Source organism: Dama dama, chromosome 10 (genome assembly GCF_033118175.1).
Source record: "Dama dama isolate Ldn47 chromosome 10, ASM3311817v1, whole genome shotgun sequence".
NCBI classification, from domain to species: domain Eukaryota; kingdom Metazoa; phylum Chordata; class Mammalia; order Artiodactyla; family Cervidae; genus Dama; species Dama dama.
Genome location: NC_083690.1, coordinates 6,866,534 through 6,885,289, shown reverse-complemented (window position 1 = coordinate 6,885,289; position 18,756 = coordinate 6,866,534). Strand labels below are relative to the sequence as shown.

Below are 18,756 nucleotides of genomic sequence, written 5' to 3'. Positions count from 1 at the left end.
TTTGATCTGTGTTTTGTAAGAAGTAGAGAACTGGAATGTTCAAGGATGTGGCTCCCAGGCTGGGGTTTAGTTACCTCCTTCTTTTAGGCAAGTCTCTTCCTAACCACATCCGGAGAACAGCATGTTAAGAGGGATGTGTGCAGTCAGACATGGACAGTTCACAGACTTTTAGACAGGGTGCCAATAAGATCACTCACGTGGAAGGCGCAAATATCAGTCTGAGCAGAGGAACTCCCCAGGCTGAAAAACACAGGGAAGAAGAGGCACCCTCTCCCATCATTTCATCAGTTTCTTTGAGACATTAATCTAAAACTCCACAAGACAAAGCAGGACTTAAAGCCAATAGAAACATGGATATGAATGGGTCGGCTTTAATGTTTGAGCATCTCTGTTTGACAAAGGATTATGGAATGATTTAAATGTCTTGGTAAATTCTCCAACCTATCTCCCACCAAAAAAAAAAAAAAAGAATTCACAACTTAGATTTTCTTTAAAATATTTTTTTGAAACTGTTTCTTCCCCTGAGAAGCCACTGGAGTGATTCCTACCTGTTGTATGTGATACTTTGTGGGAAAAAATATTTTATTAGCCATACCTTCCTTACTTTAATGTCAGAGTTTAAAGGTACAACAGGATTCACTGAGAGTGGCCATATAGAAGAAGACATTCTTTTATCTTAAACAGTTTAGATCTGAACTGAAAGCACACGCTCGCACAAACACACACACACACAAACACATATACTCCAATAAGAAGTCTATAGTTTCGGCAGATCCTAAGAAGGGGGGGAAAAAGTGAGTGAGAGAGAGACTGGGAAGAGGAAAAATAAATTGCATGTCTGGAGCTTCCACCATGTCCAGTGGTCTAACCCTGGCAAGAGAAGGCATGACTTTCAGAATCTCCTCTAGATGAAGAATATAGTGTCTAGTGGGGAGAGGATCATACCCTTTATTTGTAATTGTACATTTCACGCAATAATAAAAGCTACCCCCACACCACCATGGACACCTTCAGTATTAATTGAACACCTAAAGGTACAAAAGCCTTTTGTCGCCCATATTGCGTTAAATGTATCGGGGCCACGACAAGAACTGTCCTAGTGTTACTCTCCTCTGCTTTCCACATTCACATACTAGTCATACTGAATGAAATTACTGCTGTTTATCGTGACAATCCAAGCTGCTTATCACACATGCCTAATTATAACTTTCAGGCAAAGTGGTGGAATTCATGACAAGGTAGTTTCGAAAATGTAATCCTTCCTCTTTGTCTAAAAATGCTGTAGCCACAATTTCCCACATTGCTATACTCTTTCCCTCATTTTGCTTAAAAGCCTCGTTCCTCTCTTATAATCCTGTTGCCGCTTCTCTCTATTCCCCTTGTTAAGCTGTTATATTTCCATTTCATTCTCAACTATCAAAGGTATTCAGATTTCCCCATCCTCCTTTCTCTTTCTACACTGCTTCGTGAAATCATTATTCTCTCATTGTGGGCTGATTCTTTATATTACTCATTCAATTTGCTCTCCTTACAAATGGCCTCAAGTCCTTTCTACATTCAGAAGACATTTGCATTATTTTGTTCCTTCAAATTGCCTGGGAGGCATTTTTTTTTCCCCCAGGATGCATCTAGCGCTACCTTTCCATTTTGTAATTCTTATTCATTGCATCTTCTTATATGGCAGCTAGCTATACTTTGACTCAAAATTAGTATCGTTTGTGGATGAGACAGATGCTGGACATGATATGAAATGGAAAGCTAGTCAAACTGGCATAAGAAAGCAGCATTCAAGCAATTTGCAATGAACAGATACAGTTCCATAAGATAAGCATTGGCAGGCTCGTGCATGCTTTCCTTCTTCTTACTGCTGTGATTAAAGTGGGAGCTGGTTGGTGTGTACCAGCTAACATCTAAGTGACTTCCTCACTTCCTATTGGTTAATGAGTGACTGCCCCACTTTCTATTGGTTAATGAGTGACTTCCTCACTTCCTATTGGTTAACGAGTGACTGCCCCACTTTCTATTGGTTAATGAGTGACTTCCTCACTTCCTATTGGTTAACGAGTGACTGCCCCACTTTCTATTGGTTAATGAGTGACTTCCTCACTTCCTATTGGTGAGGAAATGAGTGACTTCTTATTGGTGAATAAGTGAATGAGTGACTTTCTCACTTCCTATTGGTTACACTTTCTCACTTCCTGTTGGGGTTTCATTCTTTGCAGAACCATTCAGAGACAGAAAGTCCAGTTCCCACCAATCTTTTATTTATTTGGCTGTGCTGGGTCTTCAGTGCGGCGGGTGGGATCTCCCATCTACACTGCAGCATGTGGGATATGTGGTTGAGGCATGTGGGATCGAGTTCCCTGAGCAGGGATTGAAACCAGGACACCTGAATTGGGCTTGCAGAAGCCTTAGCCACTGGGCCACCAGGGAAGTCCCCCTCCATCAATGTGTTTCCACTCTTCCCATCAGATCAATGAAATGATACCTGGACATGAACATCTGCCAAGACTGTTCAACAGTGTGATTTGAAGGAAAGTTCATCCATATTACTAAAGAGATTCTTTGTGAATCTAAGAATATGACCCCGCCCCCCACCCACACACAAAAAGTCATTCTGTAACTTGCGCACAAACAAAGGCACCATTGGTAGAAAAAAAATCATAAAAGCTCATTCTGTTCAAAGTCAGGTTGTTGTTCAGTCGCTCAGTCGTGTCTGACTCTGCGGCCCCATGGCCTGCAGTGCGCCAGGCCTCCCTGTCCTTCACCATCTCCTGGAGTTTGCTCAAACCCATGGCCATTGAGTCAGTGATGCCATCCAATCATCTCGTCCTCTGCAGTCCCCTTCTCCTCCTGCCGTCAATCTTTTCCAGAATCAAGGACTTTTCTAATGAGTTGGTTCTTCACATCAGGTCCTCTCAATGAATATTCAGGGTTGATTTCCTTTAGGATTGACTGGAGATTGGATTGATCTCCTTGCAGTCCAAGGGACTCTCAAGAGTCTTCTCCAGCACCACAGTTCAAAAGCATCAATTCGTCAATGCTCAACCTTATTTATGGTCCAACTCTCACATGCATGCATGATTACTGAGAAAACCATAGCTTTGACTATACAGACATTTGTCAGCAAAGTTGGAACCCACATGTAATTGTTATTTAACCTTTCTCAGACTCCTGGGAGCTAAAGGAAATAGTTCTGTACCCTCCCAGAGTGACAGAGTATTAATGAGAAGCATTACCTCGAAAATGAATATCCAAGAATTACTGACAGCTCCAAAAGACCTTAAAGCTCCAGGATCCCAACTCACCCATCCCCACCAGGGAAAACCAGGTTCCAACACTCAACCCAGCAGAGAGGCATGTCGAGATGTTCTGTCCATATCTGATCACAGAGCTAAGTCCTGGCTTCGCTACTGAACCAGTAAAGGCAGGCAGTAGACAGTCTTATTAATAGCATGAGCTTGAAGACAGAGCTCCCAGACTCAAATCCCAGCTCTGCTTTCTCTTGGAAGTGCACCTTAATTCACTGAGTTTCATTTTTCTTCAACCTAGAAATAATAAAAATCATCATGGTACCCACACTAGGATATTCATGTAAGTTGGGATGAAATAACAGATGCATAATAGTAAGCATGTGGGGCATCACCCACAGGTTCAAAGTTCTTGCTGCTCAGAGAGTGGTCTATGGTCTAATGAACTCCCCATCCTATCATGGGGTGGGGGGTTCATTTAGAAAGGCTGAATCTCAGGCTATAAACCACATCTGGTTGTGATTGCTTAATTCGTGTCCAACCCTTTTGCAATCCCACCAGGCTCTTCTGTCCAAGGCATTTCCCAGGCAAGAATACTGGAATGGGTTGCCATTTTCTTCTCCAAGGGATCTTCCCCACCCAGGGATCAAACCCACATCTCCTGCATTGCAGGCGGATTCTTTGCCACTGAGTCACCAAGGAAGCCCCAACCCACATCTATTGAATCAGAATCTGCAATTTTTTTTGAGTGCTGTTTATTTTATATATTTTTTTTTCTAAAATTTATTTATTTATTTGGCTGTACCGGCTCTTAGGTGCATGTGAGCCTTTAGTTGTAGCATGTGGGATCTTAGTTCCCTGATCAGGGATTGAACCTGGGCCCTCTGCATTGGGAGCACAGAGTCTTAGCCATTGGACCACCAAGGGAGTCCCAGAAACTGCATTTTAACAAAATCTCCTGGGTGATGCCTATGCACGAAACAGCTTGAGAAACACTGCTATAAATAACTTTTTATGTCATTCTGATAAGCACTGTTGACCACAAATATTTTCTCCATAAATTTCAACAGCTTGGAGATGAAATTTTAAGGGGAAATAATCTTCCTATTTGTAAAGCGAATCAGAGCATTCCTGTCTCCTCTGGGTACCACACACGACTAAGAGCTACACCGAGTCAGGAAGTGGAACGTATGGGTCAAACGCCTTCCAAATGTCTGTTTGTAGACACAAAAACGTAAGAGTTCACCAAATGCACCGATATTTAATATGCCTGTTTTTAACTAGACATCGAAGCTTAATTGGTCATAGGAAAGGGAAATGGGTATCAGCTGAATTAGAAATCTCATCAGAAGAATGTATGTTTTACCAATATTTCCCATAGATGTTTCAACTTCAGAAATAATACTGTGATAATTTTAAGTTTCTCTAACATTGAGGTAAATACGCCTAATGTTAGACATTCAGATATGAGAGAGGGAGAAAAGTTTTAACATGCTGTATTACATGTTATGCATGTATGTGTTCCTCTGTGCGTGTCTGCATGTATGTGCATATACAGATACTTTGAGCCAGAAATCTGCAAAGATCTTCATTTCCCCCACTCCTACTAAATGTCTACTCATGGAGCAGATGTTTATTAAAGCTCAACGAGATACCAGGAAGGAAGGAAGGCGCTGCGCTGTGTTAGCAGTAGTGAGAACGATGCTGCAGGAAACCTCTCATGCTGTGAATGCACTGGTGGTGTCGGTTTAGTTTTGCTAAGTCGTGTCCAACTCTTGCGACCGCCAGGCTCCTCTGTCCATGGGATTCTCCAGGTAAGAATTCTGGAGTGGGTTGCCATTTCCTTCTCCAGGGGATCTCCCCAACCCAGGAATCGAACCCAGGTCTTCTGCATTGCAGGCAGATTCTTTACTGACTGAGCTACAAGGGAAGCCCTCGTAAATGCAGTAGTACTTGGTATTGTGACACAAATGCTCAGGACCGGGGTCTGACACACAGTAGGCGCTCAAAACACACCCGTTGGCTAATTTAATGGGCACCATATTGGCATATACCAATTATAATACAAGACTGTTAACATGTTTGTTTTCTTCTGAAAATACAGCCAGCATAATTTTGAGTCTGAACAGATGGATGAGATAGAGCAAGTAACACCATGACTATTTTGGGCAGCACTCGTTGGCCATTTTAAATACAGATTAGTCACTTTGTTCCCTTAACCCTCCGTTGCAACTTGAAAATAATAAGCGAACTGAGTTCACTCTTGGAGACTCACTCTGCATCCAAATGCATTTTCTCGAGGTGCCACCAGTAAGGAGCAGATGACTTTAAACACCCTTGGGTGGGGTCGTGAGACTGTCACGGGCTTCACTGTTCCCTCAGCATTTCAGATCCAGTGCCACTCAAAATGTACAGATTTCTCTAGGCATTTGGGTTTAGACGCTTTGATCTAATTCTCCAATGGGTCCATACTTCATTCACTCATTCATTCAAATTATCTCCTGCCTGTCAAGCCTAGGCCAGGCACCACCCGAGGTGTGGAGAAGATACTGCCATGAGTGGAAAAGCCACGAAGACACATCCTTGCCCCCACAGACTGTGAACTCCGGGGAAGGGATACAGACATGGAACCAAGAAATATGCACCATCATTTGGGGTTATCAACTGCCCCCAGGTCCAGTCTTCTCATATCAAAGGCTATTGAAGGGGGTGCACTGGGGATATCTGTCACCCAAGACGTTATGTCTGGAGAGGAAGCCGCTACTATTCAGGGGAGCCCGTGCAGGGTCTGAGGAGCCATTGTTCCCTCTGTGCGGTAGACTCAGATGACTCTTGGGTCCAGGGAGTCAACAGAAAGATCCTACATGGAAATTATCAACAGGACAAGCGGCATCTGTTCAGAGTCCTGGCGAGGTCATCAGTAAGTCAGAGATCACTGATTCAGAATATGACTGCTGGACTTCCCTGGTGGTCCAGTGGTTAAGAACCTGCCTGCCAGTTTGGGAGACATGCGTTCGATCCCTGGTCTGGGAAGATTCTACACATAGTGGGGCAACTAAGTCCACCTGCTGTAACTACTGACGCCCAAGCACCAAGAGCCCATGCTCTGCAACAAGAGAAGCCGCGGCAATGAGAAGCTGAGCACTGCAACTAGAGAGCAGCCCTCACTGCCCAAAACTAGAGAAAAGTCCACGGCAGCAACAAAGACTCAGCGCGGCCAAAAATAAATAAATCAACAAACAAATATTCTCTAAGAGAATATGATGACTTAACTTCATCACAAAACGTACCCTTACAATACTCATGACTGTGATTTCATCATCCGTGACAACGTTAACCCTGAAACTACCACATCCTAAGGGGAGTAAATATGTCTAATTCCTACAGTTATCATGAAAAGCAGGTGCAAGCTCCTCAACGGATGAAGGAGAAAAGGAGGCGTGGCGATGAAGAAACTCATCCAAGACAAACCAGGAAGAAGGGAGGCCATCACTGAGCTTGCAGTCACACCAAGGTCAGACATCTCAAAGGTTCTCCCACATCCGAGTCAAGACTTGGGGACTTTCCCCGAGTCACTGTCAGTAAGAATGTGCTGTTAATGACTCATTTGAAGGCACAGGAGACTCGGCATTCAGAACCCTTTAGAGAAGAGAGAACAGGAGTGGGGGTTAGACATGGAAGTCAGAGCACTGATGTCAGGCTGAAACTCAGGTTCTCATGAATTATCCGGGGTATTGCTTCAGAACCTACTTCAGCGTTTCCTTGGGAAAGAAGGCCATACGTGACCATTTATTATTGGTGCCAAGGGCGTGTGTAATTAATATTTTGATTCAATGCATTCACCTGCCTTGATCTTACTGTAACAGTAATAATGGTTTGAAATAAATAATGCTTTGCCAACTATGAGTTATCCCACTTTCAGACAAAAAGGCTCCATGTACCTAATTCCGTGACAAATGATTTACTGTTGCATTCCTCCTTAGGTTACATTTACACCCATGTAAATAAGGTGCTCCTCAGTAGAATCTGTGTGCCTCCAAGAGGACCAGAGTTTTCACAAAGAGGAGACAGGAGGTGTGGAAGCTACCCAGAATCAGAGCCTCCTCGGATGTTGCTGAGAGACCCTTTCTCCTTCCTTGGCCGATGTTTGGTCGCTAAGTTGTATCCTACTCTTTGCAGCCCCAGGGACTGCAGCACACAAGGCTTCCTTGTCCTTCCTTCACTGTCTCCTGGAACTTGCTCAAACTATGCCTATTGAGTAAGTGATGCCATCCAACCATCTCATCCTCTGTCACCCCCTTCTCCTCCTGCCCTCTATCTTTGCCAGTATCAGGATCTTTTCCAGTGACTTGGCTCTTCGCATCAGATGGCTAAAATACTGGAGGTTCAGCTTCAGCATCAGTCCTTCTAATGAACATTCAGGGTTGATTTCCTTTAGGAAATTCAGCTCCTATGCCCTCTAATTTCACACTTTCAGAAACGGTCAAACTTTCCACTCCTTGGTTCTTTCCATATTTCTAGTAAAATGCCTTTGTCGTGATGGCTTATGTAGAACTTCCTACCTAGGGAGTTATATTTAGTATTTGGAATTCCAAACTTGTAAGATAACAGACAGCCTCTACCCCCATCCAGTACTACTGTGACAGACCCCTCAATATTTTTGACCATGATTTTTAATGTTCCTTTCTCTTGATTCCCTATAATAACTACTGGGGGCAGGGGAACTACAAGGGTAAAAATCCAAAATTCTAAGGTTTCTATCTATGGCTTTCTCAGCGTGATCCCGCTGATTTTGAATGCTTCTTTTAAACTGTTGGTTCAGCAAATTCCCCCATGCCCTATGTGTCAGGTAAGGGAGTGACAGACATGCTCGCCACTTGAAAGCGTGTTTGTTTTCACCCCATTTCCCAAACTGCACTTAATAAGCCTTTAACAAGAAGAACCTAGAGGGATGGAATGGGGAGGGAGATAGGAGAGAGGTTCAAAAGGGAGGGGATATATGTATACTTATGGCTGTTTCATGTTGAGGTTTGACAGAAAACAACAAAATTCTGTAAAGCAATTATCCTACAATGAAAAAATAAATAAAGAAGAACCATGTCCTCTTCGTGCAATGGTGTGAACAGGGTCCCAATAACTCTCAGACAACCCAGCATGAGTGTCACTTGACCAAAGACCAATGACTGATGGGGGTGGAGGCAAGGGGAATAATCTCCGTTTCCGCCAGAGCCTCCAAGGTCTGGGGCATTCTGCTTCATGATTGAATAGTTGTTCAGTTTACAAGGTGGCATGAAAGATGCCAAGGTCCTTCCCCCGCTTTTGGAATCATGCCCGACTTGTCCTGACTCAAGGAAAACACTCACACCGTATTAAAAGCTATAAAACATTGTTGTGGTGGTTTCTTCCTCAGGCATACAGGTGGGGAAATGGCATTCAATGAATAAAAACATTTGCTGTAAGTCTGTAGTTCCTCAAGCCAGCATCTCCAGCACTGGTTCTGAATGTGATGATTCACTTAGGTAGGATAGTGTTAAGTTAGGGCCTCATAAGCATGGGGATTCTTCCAAATTTTGGCAGCTCACCAGCAAGCATGGTTGGGTTTGCTTTAGGTACAGGTGTGAACTGGGTGAAAATTGATTTCTGAACGACCCCCGGAGCTGCCCTGACGGTGTAGGCGAAGAGATTGATCGAACTAGTTAATTTCAGTGCCATTAGCGAAGCCAAAGAATGAACTGGGATAAAACTGCGAAGAGGAATTATATTTTTCTAGCTGCTAAGTAGATAATATGAATAATGGGGTGAAATGATTACCAACCACCATTTGAGCACCCATGGCCTAGATGGCGTGTGATTCTAATTAATAGCCAATGCTCTTTAGAGAATGACATTCAAAACAAGCACAGGAAAAGCTCTCTGCCTCCAGCTCTTCCAGCACCATCCACACCCCACAAGGACCAACACAAAGAACTGCTTTTCTGCATTGTAGTCATGTCCCTGGAAAGCTTCCCCTCTCTCTTTCCCTCCAAATAAGAACAGCTTCAGGAACAAAGCTGGCCTCACATCAGACCAGCCGGGAGTAGGCAATCAATTTAAAATGCCATAGCAGGTAATTTGGCCATATCTGCCACTCACAGTCAAACTACAGAGGCCTTACCAGAGATATGCAACTTCTGATTAGAGGACGATAAAGAAAGAAAAAGAATGTGTGTGTATGTGTGTGTCCCTTGTAGACCCTTCCACAACATGTCAGCCTAAATCACTGTTATCCTTTGACTACTGGCACATGGACACATGTGGATGAACCGGCACAAAATCTACGAAGGTAGACACCACACCCTTCCTGCTATAAAAATCCCCCAACTTTTGGAGGGAGTATTCACTTTTTACTTGATGCTGGGCGATTGCTATATATACTATCTGAAGTTCGGCCAGTCCAACCAGAGCAAGAAAAGGAATGTTGATGTTTCCATTTCAACCACAGAGTTTGCTTGAGAAGAAATCGGATAAACCCGAATACACATAAAATTGAACCTACTCTCTGCAGTATAAAACAAGTAAAAGTGAGCATTTTAATCTCTGCTAGATGCAGAATCAAATCCTTGCTTAGTCACTTTGCAACACTATAAAACAGTCCATTGAATTCTCCAGGCCAGAATACTGGAGTGGGTAGCCTTTTCCTTCTCCAGGGAATCTTCCCAATCCAAGGATAGAATGCAGGTCTCCCACATTGCAGGCGGATTCTTTACCAGCTAAGCCACAAGGGAAGCCCATGACAATGTACACAGCATTTCCATCTCTGTTCTGAAGTGTTACTTTATTTATTTATTGCTTTTGGCTCTGCTGGGTCTCCATTGCTTTTCTTTAGTTGCAGTGATCAGAGGCTGCTCTTCCTTGCGGTGTGAGGGTTTCTCATTGTCGTGGCTTCTCTTGTTGTGGAGCCCAGGGCAAGTGGGCTCACCTCTTGTGGCTCCTGGGCTCTTGAGCACAGGTCCAACAGATGCCATGCATGGGCTTAGTTACAGCACGTGGGATGTTCCTGGATCAGGGATCGAACCTGGGTGCCCTGCACTGACAGCGGATTCTCTACCACTGAGCCTCCAGGGAAGTCCTAACATTTATTTATTTATTGGTCACACCACATGGCATGTAGGATAGTTCCTTGACCAGGGATTGAACCCACACCCCCCTACCATGGAAGCACAGTCTTAATCACTGGATCATCAGGGAAGCCCTTAATCTCTTGACATGTGGATTGCCCTACCTGTGAGCTAAGGGTACTAGTACCTACATAAGATGTAGATTGTAAGGATAGATTAAACAAAATAATGTATACAAAATGCTTCTTGAAGTATCTAAGACATACAGAATGCTCAGTAAATAAACAGGCCTCCTGAGTATGCAAAACTCGCTCTCCAAGGTTCTGAAGACTTCCCAGGCAATAGGAATTTGATGGGTAGATTGCTTAAACATCCCTTAAGAGAAGGGACCCAGTACAAGGAGTGGAGAAGGCCGTGAAGTCATAGCCAGATAGATGTAAAATTCATTGTGCCGAAAAAGAGACAAAAATTACCTTGTTAAAATCTCCCTTAGATTTTTCACTTTGAGATTACACCACCTCCATCTGTCTACGGGATGGGCACGCTGATCTGTATGCCATCTGGGACTTTTTCCAAGAACTAGTCAATACTCGGGAGTTTAGCTGAAGACAGCTTCTCTCAAAAACAAAACTTAGAGGCAATTCCTTTAATTCAAAACTTGAACTTCTTGGCATGGGTAGGTAATATTTTTTCTCTACTCAGAAGCATCATAACTTGCCACTCTGAAGAGAATGCTTCTGTTTTGGATGATGATAAATGCTTATCCATTTCTGTCCCTATACACTGCCTATTATGACCTAATTTTCTCCCACTTTTTCTTCATTCAAGTCAGGCAAGAAGCAGCATGGCTTGTCATACTGCCTGGGCTCACTCTCAGACCAGTTCATAGAGTAGCAGTGAGATCTCAGGCAAGTTACTGAATCACTGTTGTCTTCATGCCCCACAGGCACTTATTATGAAGATTCAGTGAGAAGTATGTAGAAAGCATCAACACAATTCATGGTTTGCTGTTATTGTCCAGTCACTCCATCGTGTCTGACTCTTTACGACCCCACGGGCTGCAGCATGCCAAGCTTCCCTGTCCTTCACTATCTCCCAGAGTTTGCTCAAATTCATGTCCATTGAGTCAGTGATGCCATTCAACCATCTCATCCTCTGCCGCCCCCTTCCCCTTCTGCCTTCAATCATTCTATTCATGGTACCAGTGAACACCCAAGGAATTCAGCTGGTTACTAGGAACACTGCTCCTACTATTAACATCACCAGTGCTACTGCTTACTCAACGATGCCACATGATAATTTGCACGTGCCCCACTCCATTCCAGTTTCTTTTACTCTGAATATTACACCCCCTCCTCTGCTATGAATTCTAGAACAAAGTCCTTCAAGGCCCATGCCCTTGGAGAAGCTATTTGTCCCCTGGCACATTTGTGATGGTTTTCTCAATGACCTATTTAATAACATAATATATTATTTCAAAGTATGGGCTCTGGAGTAATTTTGCAATTCTCTGGATCTACCACCAGCCATGAAACTAAAAGACACCTCTTCCTTAGAAGGAAAGCTATGAGAAACCTAGACAGTGTATTAAAGAGCAAAGACATCACTTTGCCGACAAAAGTCCTTATAGTCAAAGCTCTGGTTATTCCCATAGTCATGTACCTATGTGAGAATTGGACCAAAAAAGAAGGCTGAGTGTCAAGGAATTGATGCTTTTGAACTGTGGTGCTGAAGAAGACTCTTGAGAGTCCCTTGGGCTGCAAGGAGATCAAATCAGTCCATCCTAAAGGAAATCAACCCTGAATATTCATTGGAAGAACTGATGCTGAAACTGGAGCTCCCAATACTTTGGCCACCTAATGCAAAGAACTGACTCACTGGAAAAGACTCTGATGATGGGGAAAATGGAGAGCAGGAGGAGAAGGAAGTGACAGAGGATGAGATGGTTGGATGACATCACCAACTCACTGGACATGAGTTTACACAAACTCCAGGAGATGGTGAAGGACAGGGAAGCCTGGCGTGCTGTAGCCCATGAGGTCACAAAGAGCCAGACACCACTTAGTGACAAAAGAATAACACAGGCTCTACCACTCCACACCGAGTGACAGTGGCCAGTGTATAGCCTTGCTGAGATCTGCTTTCCTCATCTGTAAAATGTGGCCATGACCATCCCTATTCCGTCTGACGATTCAATCGCATAACATCTGTAAACTGCCCATCCCAGCATCTGGTGCAGAGTGAGCATCTCTGAATACTAGCTGCCCAATATTATTAAAATGTCTGTCCCATTACATGCCCCAGCATAGGCTCAACTGATCTGAGCGCTCTTGTCTTTTTGTGTGCCACTGGGCTGTCAACATGCAGATCTGTTAGGCTGAGCACTTTACTGGACACATCTGTCCGAAAACTCAAAGCAAAAGGAAAAAGCCACTTTACATATGAAGGCTCAGGCATCTGGGCCTGTTCCTGGGGTTTCCTGTTCATAAGTGGCTACACGTTCAGCAGGGTCAAAGCCCTTGGGATGTCCCTGGTTTGGATACTGACTAGGATGGACACGCAGGCCACTGTTTCCAACCCTTAATTTTCTCCTGCGATGAATTCTGATTACATAATTTCCCTATCTAAATGACTTCTGGCGACACCCCTGCTCCGGGGGCTCTACAATGTCACGGCCACCTTCCTGTTTATTTCACCCAAGTGCCTGCGCACGTGTGTCCCCCTTTTAGGTGTTGTTGGGACAGGGTGTGCAAATTAAATGCCTTTAATCTCTCGTCATAAATCAAACCTTCCCTTCCCTTAATCTGTCTCACTCTCCCTTGCCAACCTTTCTCCAATCTGTCTCCATCTTTCTCCTACTGAAGGTACCAGAAATAACTGCTTCAGACTAGGGGTGGGTGAGCTGATAGATACGAAAGAAGGAAAAAAGGAAGAGAGAGGAAAATGGAGAGAAGGAGCAAAGAGAGCGCCCCAGAAGTCAGAGGAAGAAAGGTGGGGAGACTGCTGTCTCGGGGTGGGGCTGCCATTCAGCCCACTGAGGCCAAGAAACAAGGGGGGAGTCTCTGGAACAATACCACAGTGAAACTGGCAAAGAACAGTTTTTCTTCCGAGTTTCTGCATCACCTCCATTTCAGTATTCCTTTTATTCCCCTCGCCAACCAACCTTCCCTCCCCCCCACCAAAAAACGGAATTAGCCCGTCTTTTCCAAGTGAGATCTCATTTTCATCTTTTCTGCTATTTCTAACCTCTTTAGGGTTGGCTTCTATAATGTTCCCGGTCCACATGCCTGTCCATAACACCTTCCAATTTAATATTGTCTGCAAATTTCATTAGCATGCAATTTACTTTCTCTTCCAGATCATTAAAAAAAAAAAAGCCTCACCTAGACCAAGCTATTATGAATCGCTCTGCCTCTCGCCCCAGATCCCAGCCAAGTGGGAACATTACCATTTATCATTATCTTTTGTTTATAATCTTTCAGCCAGGTTTCATCTAAGCCGATTAAAACTAATCTTGATGGCAAAAGGAAATGCAGATAAATAGAACCAAACCCCTACATTCAGGGCCTCACTCGAGAGAAAATACATGGCGTAGTTAATGGTCAATATTTGGTTTATCTATCACTTCTCCATAATAATCTTCCATGCAGTCATTCTCAGCATTCTTTCTTCAAGACTAATACAGAAGTAGATTCACATTTAGTGAGAATTTTACAAGTACATTGAAGGGATTAAATCTGTCAGTCCCAATTGTTTGTTTCCATGGAATCTTTATCTCCCGCAGAATTTTGAAACCCCCAGGGATCAGGGCACTTTTCTGCAGAGGAAGCTCTTTACCAAATGTCAAAAACTTATTTATTTAATCTCTGATTCTCAGGAACACATGATCTCCTCCAAAGTAGAGAGGGGTTTTGCCACCAGCCTTGGCACTTGGTGCGTGCTAGTTAGTAAAGTTCTATTTATAACTTCAATGAGGCTAAAACAGCCATTTCTTAGCTAGGTGCCAGATACCGAGATTGATAACAAGACTAATCCTAATATAATTCCCTTAATAATGGCTAAAAACCACTCAAGTATCTTAATACATCAAGATGTAAATGTTTTATAATACCCATAAACATCTTCAGAACCTAATAGAGCTAATTCCACAGAGATTGAAACAAGTAAGAGGTGGTGCAAAAAAATCAATTTGGCTTTCCCTCCAATGATTTATCTTCACCATTCCCAGGATCAATTAATTTTTCACTAAGAAAGTGTCTAATGAAATTTAGGACCAAAGGAATGACAAATAAAACATCAACCTTGATTCAGATTCACCTAATGGGTTAGACAGATTTCAACCTTCATGAAGGGGGAAAAAAAAAAACCCTCCATGAAAATCAATAGTAGTTTAAGGTTTAGTACCAAGAATAGTTTCTTGAGCTTCTGATACAAACCAAAATAATTCCTACCTGCTCTGTTTAAAACTATATTGAAGTATCTAAAATTCTCTACATTTTAAATTACAGATAAAAGATTATGAGAGAGAAAAAAAATGGACACAGTGTAACTTTTTTAGATCCTAAAAATAAAACAAAATCTGTGTAAAGACTCAAGATAGTAAGAAAATGCTCAAAAGAGACTTCATGGATGATGCAGAAATTGTCACTGTTTCACTATTTAGCTCCATTTGAGACTTACCAACCCTGAAACAAAAAGTGCAATTTATTAAGGTAAGACATACTGCATAGATTTATGCTTTATGCAATCATGTTAAACTCTGCCTCAGTGTGCCTCCATATTTGTTTATTTTTTTTTTTGCTGAGCCCCACAGTTTCCCTTGTCTGAAGGAAAAAAAGAAGGGGGGGGGGGGACTTAGAAGAAACTTCCAGGGCAAAGAACCATTCTTAATAGAAAGGATTGCAAAATGAACACTTATTTCCTGGCACTGGGGCAGGAAATTGACTGAAATCATCTTTGAAAAGGGACTGAGCCAACAGGGGTGATGTGGCCCCAGAGTGCATGCCTGCAAATTTACTATCCCTCTTTATGGCTTGCCATAAAGTCCCTTCATGCAAAATGGCAAAGAGACGCCCCATTTACACAGCATAAAAATTAAGTGACTAATGGGTTATGTCCAATGAACTCCTTCCCACTTACAAACTAAGAGACCTCAGATTTTAATTCGTTCAACTCAAGAGGACAGTGGAATATCATCACCTATCCAGTGATCACATGAAATTAAGTTTCTGGCCAAGCAAAAGTGAACTGTGAAAGACCATGGAAAGTAATGGCGTTTTTTCAAGGGTTTTACGACGCCGTGACTCAATCCACACGAAGCAACAGGGTCTAAAGCTCCCTCCATCAGGATCTTTTCCATCACGGGTCTTGACTCACCACCCCTCTTCCCTAAACTCCACGTTAAAGGATACAGGGGGACTTACTTGGTGGTCCAGTGGCTAAGACTCCACCCTCCCAAAGCAAGGGGGCCTGGGTTCAATCCCTGGTCAGGGAACCAGATCCCACATGCCACAACTAAGAGTTCACATACCCCACAGCTAAAGATCCTGAGTGCTATAACCAAGACCCAGTGAGACCAAAGAAATATCTCTTAAAATAGATAAAATTATTAAAAAAAAAAAAATCAAGGATATGGAATGCAAGCAGGAAGGGAGCATTTCAGATCCAAAGACTCCGTATGTTTCCCCAGGCCTACACGATAATTGATACCTTGATGATATAAAATCCATGAGTCATTACAAAGCAGGAATCATTTTTCTGAATCACTGACAGTTCAGTTTTATGTGCTTGAGTTCTATGGAGATGCCATTATTTTTGTTTTACAAAGTGACAACCCATTGTTAGGTAAGAGAAGAAGCTTTTTCCAGTTCTTCTGGAAAAAAATAAATTTACTTACATTCAATTCACTCAACAGTTTTTTCAAGGAACACCTGTCAGAGGTCAAGCACTGTTCTAAGAACCAAATATAAAGTGTAACACGAGATGAGTATGTGGGCGAAGGAGTGTGTGTTAGTCACTCAGTCGTGTCTGACTCTTTGTGACCCCATGAACTGTAGCTCCCCAGGCTCCTGTGTCCATTGATTCTCCAGGCAAGAATACCGGGGTGGGCTGCCATTTCCTTCTCCAGGGGATCTTCCCAACCCACGATCAAACCTGGGTCTCCCACACTGCAGGCCGATTCTTCACCATCTGAGCCACCAAAGAAGCCCATGGGGGAAGGAGAGGTTAGGACAAACTGAGAGAGTAACATGGAAACATATAATTACCACATGTAAAAGTCATACCACATGTATGACGCAGGGATCTCAAACCGGTGCTCTGTGAAACCCTAGAGGGGTGGGAAGGGGCGGAAGGTGGGAGGGAGCTTCAAAAGGGAGGGGACACATGTATAACTATGCTGATTCACGTTGCTTAATGACAAATCAACACAGTATTGTAAAGCAGTTATCCCCCAATTAAAAATAAATAATTAAAAAAAAAATAAGATGAGCATAGCCTGGGCTTCCCTGGTGATTCAGCGGCTAAGACTGTGCTTCCAGTGCAGGGGATGGGGGAGAGGGGGCTCAGTCCCTGGTCAGGGAACTACATCCCACACCCCCCAACTACAGATCACCTCTGCCTAACTAAGACCCAAAGCAGCCAAATAAATAAATAAAAACAAACATTAAAGAAAAGATGGATGCGGCCCTTATCTTCATGGAGTTTCCACTCCAGTAAGGAACAGAGATAACAAGCAAATGAAAGAAACAATGACAGACTATCATAAGTTCGAGGAAGGAAATAGGAGGCTCTGATGAAGGATAACAGGGCAAAGCTACTGGGGACTTAACGCGACATATCTACATACCAATTAAAGCACGAGATACACTGAATCTGAGATGAGAAAGGACAGATTCAGGATGTACTCATTACCTAATTAGCAAGATCCCCAAACTCAGAGGATAGGAGATAGCCTCGCCTGCAATTATATAAAAAGATCCAGGTCACAGTCCTGAAGACTGTCACAAAACCATTCCTTCCCTTCTACTGTGAGTTATCTTCATTAACCTTTTCCTTTAATGCATATGGAAAGATATTCACTTAATGAGGTGATCTTTTAAAGAATAAATAAAAATTAAAAAGAAAATCATCCCTTCCACCAGTGAGAGAAGATTCACTATGTGAAAAATTAAAATAAGCTATGAAATTATAATCATCAAAAGGGTTTGGCACAAGCATCAACACATGAAGTAATGGGATAAAATATATGGAAAACCATCTCAGCTCCTGTGATAATTTAGAATGTAATAAAGCTGAGAAACGGTGCTGAGAAAATTGTCGAAAATATTTGGTAGATTATGATATTGTTCCTTCTGTATTTGACAGTATCAATCACCATCACCACACTAATTGGCAGCAAAAAAAAAAAAAAAATGTTCTTCTATTTCTTGCTAATATTATACCAATTGCTTCCTTAATAGATTGCTCATTATACCAAGGCAGGTTTTTTACTATAGTAAATCATATAACACCATCATGCTGCTCAGTGGAAGAACATATACCCCAGGTTTGAGTCCCAAGTTCACCATATCAAGCCCTTCTGAACACATCACTATCTTTCAGTCTTCTCATCCCTTTTATGCATAAGGGAAATCAAGGACTTAAAAATTCCTATTTCACAGGGTAGCTTTCTTTTTTTTTTCTTGGTGAGTTTATTTTTTAATTTATTTATTTTAATTGGAGGATAACTTCCCTTGTGGCTCAGCTGGTAAAGAACCTGCCTGCAATGCAGGAGACCTGGGTTCGATCCCTGGGTTGGGAAGATCCCCTGGAGAAGGGAAAGGCTGCCCACTCCAGTATCCTGGCCTGGAGAATTCCATGAAGTGTATAGTCCACGGGGTCGCAAAGACTCGGACACGACTGAGCGCCTTTCACTGTCACCTTACAATGTTGTGAAGGTTTTGGCCATACATCAACATGAACTGGCCACAGGTGTACATGTGTACCCCCAGCATCTTGAACCCCCTCCCCCCTCCCTCCCCATCCCACCACTTGGGGTTGTCCCAGAGCGCCGGCTTTGGGGGCCCCGCTTCATGCATCGAACTTACACTGGCCATCCACTTTACACAGGGTAGGTTTAATATGCAAAGGAAAGGAGACGTGGGACAGAATTCTGAGAGACGTGTGATGCTGCGAACACATCGGCAGTCATTGTTAGAGGAAGTGTTCACACACATTTGTTGGTTGTCAGGTGATAACTCTGCAGCCCCTGAAGTTTGACTAGAACCATCCCCCAGATGATGGGATGGGAACCCACCTGGGTTGTGTCACGATGGAATCAGTGCTCAGGGGACATGCCCCTCGTGGCCGCCGACCCGAGCGGGGAACACGGGGGAGGCAAGTCTGGGTGTCCCACGTCCCCTCCAAAC

At 43.2% G+C, this 18,756-nt stretch overlaps 1 protein-coding gene across 1 annotated transcript in view; it reads right to left on the bottom strand.

The window, feature by feature from the left end:
• LOC133063956 (uncharacterized) overlaps window positions 1–18,756 on the bottom strand; it is a 994,855-nt gene that overhangs the window by 23,800 nt on the left and 952,299 nt on the right. The window lies entirely within an intron of this gene.